We start from the raw sequence: 7,585 nt of genomic DNA, 5'->3' as shown, positions 1-7,585 counted from the left end.
AATCGTGCAGATTAAAATTGTGTACTCTGGGATACTGCTGGTTTCATTTTCACTGAGTATTTTATGTTAACATTTTTTACTTGTTTGCATGCATGCTTACTATGGGGGTAGTCAGAACTTGACAAGTATTTTCCATGAGTGGATCCTGGGGAATGGGTGAGCCAGGTTTATTGGCATTTTACTCGGACTAATACAGCTTGTTTTTGTAGAGAAGGTAGTCAAAGCAGGAGCACTATTTTTTTTTTTCCTCAAAGGTTCCCAATAAGTGAGTAAAAAATCCACAGGAGGGAAGAAACAGAGTTATAATCTATTTAATAGGGAACTAATTTAGAGTAACTGATTTCTTCACCAGTAATGGGAGAGAGCCTGGAGTGAGGAGGGAGCGGCGACTGCACTGTTTGATCGTGTGAGAAGGACGAGGCAAGGAGCAGAAGCCAGCCTGCCGTTGTTCCGGGAGATCGCTCTGCACTGTCACAGATAAAGCGAGTTATTTTAGAGTAAGTACTAAGCTTCAGTAATCTACAGGAATGAGCCTCTAAGATAAGAATGTCCTAAGCAATTAGTGAGTGAGGCCTGTTAGTGCTGATCCAGGTCACACAGTTCAGTTCTGCAAAAAAATTGCCAAATCACCCTGCTGCCTGAAGTGCAGCAGCGATGCAGGAGAGCAGCTCCGCCTTAGCCTGTTAGAGCTGTCCCAAGGCTCAGGGGGAAGGGGAAGGGAAGGTTTGCTCCCGGCAGAATCCTGCCTGTCCTCTGCTGAGCTGGGGCTGTGAGCTCTGCCCGTGGCGCTCCCCAGCGCGCAGCAGCCGCGCAGGCCCAGCCTGAGCCTCGCCGTTAGGTGGTGGTCTAGAACAATGAGAAGAAAATGCTTACTGAGGTGTTTAGAGCAGCGCTCGGAACTTGGCTGCAACTCTCCAGTGTAATGGCTATTTTTTTCAGTAGGGATTAGGGAAAGCAAATATTTTAGCATTAACTCTTTTTTTCTTCCCTATCTTGAATTATTAGTGAGATGTGACACATCCTCATATGCATCATCTCCTGACACACGCAACATCAAAACTACATCCTAAGTTCTGTTAAAACTTTTTAGTCTTCTCTTGTCCTGTTTAGCACATCTGCTGGAAGAATTACACCCTGAAGACAACACTTAAAGAGGGTGTAATTCTTTCCCAGTGTAGAGATCTGCCAGATCTGGGATTATTATGGTGGTCAGGGACACTAGCAGCAATTTCCATTCCAGTTCATAAATTATGTGTAAATCCAAATCCAGGTATTGCTTAGAACTGGTGTTTAGGAAGTAGTAGTAATGGGCAAGTTGTGAAGAAGCTAAAAATCATAGAAGTGGTGATTTGATGGAACTACCAGAGCCCTATGTTGCTGATTTATAACTAGATTGGGTTTTTTTCCTGCTTCTTAGTATAAACATTTTCAAATACTTGGACAGGGAAGTCATCCCTCCTAATCATATACCACTGATTTATGACTTTCTGCCAGTAATAACAGACAGAATCGCAGTCTCCAATCTTGCTGGAGCCTGATTATAGCCTTTTTTTTTTTTTTTTTTTTAAAGGCATGTCCTCAAATCTCCTAAGTGCAGATGAGAATAGTGTTTTCCTTACCTTTTTGGACTTGTTATTGCAGAGGTTTTGTGGGCTGTAGTTGCTCACCTTGTGGAGCCTGTGCTGTCAGTAGCTGAAGAGCACTCTCAGTGTTGCAGAACTTGCAGCTGCTGATTGTCCACTGAAGGACTGCAATGATTTAACACAGGTAGACGCATGTTCTTTTTCTCTAGGTTCCACTGTGATTCCCATTTTCCTAGTGGCTGTTTAAGCAATTCAGTACTGTGTATGGAGACCTATTCAGTGCTACCAGGCCTCCACTGATGACAATGCTGGACAGTAAACACAAATAATTTCAGTACCACTCAGCCAGAGATGATGATGGTCGCTATGTTAAGTGTTCATTTTAAATCCCCTCTCACTTTGTTAGACCCTGCTGTAAAAGCAGCTCAGGATTTTTTATGGCAGAGTTGCCAGTGCTGTGACCAGCATTTTTTGGGTTCAGTAGAAGACAGGTTTGATGAGACATGTGAGGTGTTCACAACAATCCCCTTTTATCAATGCTGTTATCTCAGGTCTTCAGCGATTATCAGCCACTGGCATGGATGCAGATAAAATCTTTTTCACTGCAGTCTGTAGATTTCCTGTCCTGTGTGGTTTTTCTGTGCACTGCCAGTGTAAATCAGTCTGCAGCTGTCAGAAATACTTGTCTAGTTGATGTTTTCATGATAGTTTGAAGCAGGAACTGAGGCAGACAAACCAGATAGTAGGAGTGAGCATCATTCATGTGCTGATGCTCTGACACAAAGCTGCTGTTCATATCTCTTGCTTCTGGGAGATGGTACTTTAGGGATGTACCAAGAATTCTTACAATACTTGGGTTTTAAGAAGCTCTAATTTTCTGTATAAAAATGCTTGCCAAAAGAAGGTGAGCCAAAAAAACCACAACAACAATGCAATATTTTATCAAAATGCAATAAAGTGTTAAAAGTCCATAACTCCTTTTAAGAAGTGCTGGCCCAAAACTGAAAAAGCACATTTTACTTATAAGCAGCTCTCAGTAAGGAAAGCAATAGATTAAAAGCCTGTGGCTAAAACAGAACAAAACCACAGATTTTACAGATTCTTTACAGGTCAGGTGCCAGTATAGAAAAAATCACTAATGTATCAAGATTTTGGTATCCCTTCCAACCTGTAACTAACTTGATGCTTAGTCACTGTTCCTGTGAGCACTTTCTGCTTGTGGGTACCTGCTCAGCAAACCCTCACCATCCTTGAGGCACGTCCTCAAGACGATGGCCACCTTCAGCCTCAGACACACGGAGGGGCAGCAGTAACAACAGGTACAAATAATACGAAAGAAACTTTCACTGAATCCATTTCAGTTCTGTTCCCATTTTCATATTGCTTCCCAGAGAGGTACAGACTAATCCTACTGTGCCCAGTTTGCCTGCCAGGCCAGCAGACAGAGGCTGCCCACGGCACACTTTGTACTGAGCATTGTGGTTTAACGCCCTCGGGCACCTCAGCCCACACAGCCACTCACTCGCTCACCCCCTGTGGTGGGATGAGGGGGAGAACTGGAAAAGTAAAAGTGAGAAAACTCTTGGATCAAGGTAAAGACAAATTAGCAGGTAAAACAAAAGCTGCACACACAAGCGAAGGAAAGAAAACCCAGGAATTCATTCACCATTTCCCCATGGGCTAGCCAGCCGTCTCCAGGACCACAGAGCTCCAGCTTTATACACTGAGCATGACATCGTATGGCCTGGAACATCCCTTGGGTCCCAGCTGTGTCCCCTCCCAGCTCCTGGTGCACCCCCAGCCTCCTTGCTGGTGAGACACCGAGAGAAGCAGAAAAGGCCTTGACGCTGCAAGCCCCGCTCAGCAATAACGGAAACATCCTTTCTTATCAACGCTGTTCTCAGCACAAAGCTGAAACAGCCCTGGACTGGTTACTGTGAAAAAAATTATCTCTACCCCAGCCAAACCCAGCACACTGAGACTCTCAGAATTTCCTAGTGTGCCTTTGAGTGATCCATTTGTTCCCCTCAGGAATAACATGAATAGTGTGTGTCAGATTACTCATGGTCAGCTTTATTCAAGCTTTAAGATAAAGCATTAGTTGCTTAGAATTTTAGGCTTGAAAAATGCTGACCAGAGAAAGGAGCAGCATGCATCATCAGAAGTCTATTTACAGTGCCTCTGGGGCTGTGTCTGTCTTGGCTGAGTTGGCATCATGAGCCAGTCCCACAGAAATCATCCTTGTACGGATTTGACCTGAAATCTCCCTGGCTTTGCTTCCTAAGCCAGACTGCTGATGTCCATCAGAGCAGGCATCATGGACAGGCCAGGCCTTCTCACCATCCTGTCCTTGCACTGAGATATCACTAGATAAAGCCGGTGACTCTGTTTTTCCTCTTTTGCTTTTCTTTGTCTTTTGTCATTTCTTAATGTAATCTTGCTCTGGATTTCAGCTTAATTTGTAATTGGAAGTAGCTTGTATACAGCTCTGTGGTTTGGCTGGCTGCGCTAAATAAGGCAAGAAGGCAGAAGGACTAATAAGACAGCCAAATTCACTCCTCTATAAGAGTGTCAGGAAGGAGAGTTGGGAGCTCACAGTCCACAACAAACCAGTTTTTAGAAAGATTTCAGTCTAAGCACATCATGTGGCAGGCCCAGGTCAGGAGTAACCACAGCAGGTCTGAGTGCCTGTTGGGCCAACCCAGCCTGGAGTAATGGGACACAGGTTGGGATGGAGATTGCACTCACTTCCTGAGAGTTTATTCATGAGTAAAAGCTTTAATGTGCTTCTTGCCCAGGTAGCCTGTAGGCTCTGGGGCAGTATTTGACTCTGCCCAAGCAAACAGAATTCCAGTGCTCTGCACAGTGCAGCAGGACCAGAGGCACAAACTGGAACACGGGAGGCTCCCTCTGAGCAGCTGGGAACATTTTCACTGAGGGTGACTAAGCACTGGCACTGGGTCTATTTAATTTCTTGTTTCTGTAAAATCAGCAGCTGTGCTGATTCCCAGCATGCCAGCAGCATAACACAGCAGGATTTCATTCTGGATATGTTCCAGTCCAGCTACTGATTACCTTTCAAAAATCACTAATTCTGTCACATGAAATTTGTTAAGGCTTGAACATCTAACTAACTGTTGGTGAATCCAGGGCACTTTGTGGACAAGTTAATATTATCTAATTAGGCTTGTCATGCACAACTGGTGCTGATCTGTAGCATTCAAAACTATGGTTTCATTTTCTGTAAGCAATTCTTATATAGTTAATGTAGCATAGAATTATTTTGTACCACCAAAAAAAAAGTGTGAGCGGTACAAGAAAAGTAGAAGGAAATTATACCAAGGTGTTGCCTACGCTGACATGCATAAATTTTGCTTGCCATATATGACCAATTTCTTTGAAAGTTAGCATATACATCTGAAAAATAAACTATGACTTACAGTAAAGATTAAGGTTAAAAATTAATTATTTGAAAGCAGCACTCAAAGCTAGCTTATTTAGCATGTATTTAATCAGAAATCAGAGCTCTTACAATGTTTTTATGGATTCTTTTTGTGTTTTAAAGTTAATCTTGGTTACAAACCCTCTCATAACAAACCTGGTTAAAAGTTAAATATGGTTTGAAGCCAGCACAGAGTATAAATGTATAGTTGCTGATACCAAGCCTAATTTTGTCTTTTTTCAGAAAGGTCTTTACAGCTTAAGGCTTCCCATTTCGAGTACCCATTTTGCTAAACTGGAGGAGGAAGGTGATCCTGGTCCAAGGTCAGTGGGAGCGGAGTCGTGCTGAGGCAAAGGGACAGGAGCAGCTGTTTGTCCGGGGAACAAGCCCCCATCCCTGGGGAAGGGATTTTTCTGCATTTGAATTCACTAAAACCGAAGTCAGAAGGAGCTTTCAGAAGCAAGGGCTGATTTGTGGATCAGAGAATCCTGGCCTTGGCCTGGGACCTCTTGCTGGTCATGGAGACAAGCTGTAACTTCTAAGGAGTGACAAACTGTGTTAGACTGCAGCTCCCTCTTAACTCTGCAGCTCACCTTTCAAATCAAATCACTTCATGTTGGAATATCTCAGCATGCAGAGACCAAGGAGCCATGGTTACCTTTGGAGTGTGCTCACAGCCCAGCTTCCAGAAGTTCTGAAGGCATCTCCCTTGCAGCCCATGTCCTCCTCTCTGAGCCATGGAGGTTGCCACATCCAGTTTATGTTTATAAACAAATAAAACAGGCAACTGTCACCCTTTCTCGGCTTTTTACTATTGTGATTGGTCTATGCAGAACATACAGCTTGCATAAATAAAGAACTGAACTGAAGTAAATGAGAGGTATAAATGGCAGGGAGGATCTTCTGAGCTTCAGCTGAAGGAGTCACAAGATTTTCCTTTGTAGTGCTGGATTAGTTCCTCCCCATTGCTACATCTTCCTGTGAAATGAATGCAGGAGTATTGCTCACATGAGAACAATAACTGATGTTAAAACCTGGAAACTGATGTCAAAACTTTGAAAATGCTCTGGGTTTCAAGCACTGAAGAGCACCGACTAGGTGGATACACTGTAATGAAGTTAGTTTTGATTTGCAAGAGTGAATTATACTGTAAAAGTAGAGTAGCAGAGAGATAGAAAATACTTTATTTGAAGCCGCCCTCTCAGGAACACCAAACTCTTGGCTGGCCTTGGCAGCTGTCATCCCCCTGTGTCTCAGTGCACGATCACTACATAAGCAATGGAGAAACCTCATCATTTTGAACTTGAAGATGAAAGCAATCCTTATTTACAGTTACACCCAGTGACCATTGTGCACAGGAAGTGCGTGATTATAAAAATACAGTTAGGACAAGTCTTACAAGTCTTCCCTACCTGACTGTAACAAGACACATACTGCCTTTGTTGGATTAGGTAAACTGTAGAAATGCCCCCGCAGTGATGCAGAGCAGACCATGGCTTTGTAAAGTTTGTGCAGAGCTGGGGGCAGAATCAGGGTTTTGGGGACTCTGAAGAGCCTCTTTAGATTTTTGTAAAGCATGGAATCTCAGAAGGGAATTTTCTTCTCAGTCAGGGCACTTTCAACTGGAACACGAGCAACATCTGTTTTTACACCAAATAGTTTTGACAGACAATATCTTACAGGATAAAAAAATGTGTTCTGTTAGCAACCATTATTGTTCAAGCCCCAGGGCTTGGCTTGCTCAAGTAAACATATCCCCTGTCACACTCCTGGCTATTCCCACACCAGGCTGACAGATGTGACACACAATCTGTGGGGGTGCAGTGCTGGAGGCCAGGCTGGCTGCCCTGGTACTGTATTTATTTCCATGGTGCCTCTCTGAACAGCCACTCCTCATCCTATTCCCTCTGCCTCATCCCCTGCGGTGCTGCCCGTGACAGCGGTGGCTCAGGCACTGCTCCACCTGCATGGCCATGGAAGGACAGGGGCTGAGGACAGGAGCCTACAAGCACAAGGTAAGGGTGAAGAGGATGTGGCTGAGTATCTGTAACACCTTCATCACAGATGTTCAGCTGCAGCCTGAGCTTCTGGGCAGCTGATCCATCCGTGAGCAGCGTTCCTTCTCTGCTCTGAGCACGGGGCTCTGACTTTGCTCTGACAACGTCTTGCACCAAATTTTGAAGCCTTGAGGCTACATTGCAGCAGACAGCTGGGAATTCAGAGCACAAAGTACTCACTTCTTCTGTATTAAAATTCTCCTGCAGCCAGCAAAAGGACAGCTCTGCATGAGACAAAAGTAGATTCATCATGGGAGGCAGGACAGTATTTAATCATCAAAACCAGTGCAAAATATATAATTTCAGAGTTTTTCAATCAATCTGACAGACATTGAAGGAAAAGGCTGCAGTGAACTTCCCCATTTCTGTGCAGCACTTTTGTAGTGCATTCAGATTTTTCTAGTCCCTCCTACAAAGGCAACATATAATTCTGCAATTCTTTTAAGTAGCATCAAGGACACTGTGTTCCAGTTCCGCATCCCTGAAGTATCAATTAACTTGAG

The sequence above is a fragment of the Hirundo rustica genome, chromosome 1 (genome assembly GCF_015227805.2).
Source record: "Hirundo rustica isolate bHirRus1 chromosome 1, bHirRus1.pri.v3, whole genome shotgun sequence".
Lineage (NCBI taxonomy): Eukaryota > Metazoa > Chordata > Aves > Passeriformes > Hirundinidae > Hirundo > Hirundo rustica.
This window is presented reverse-complemented; position numbering follows the sequence as displayed.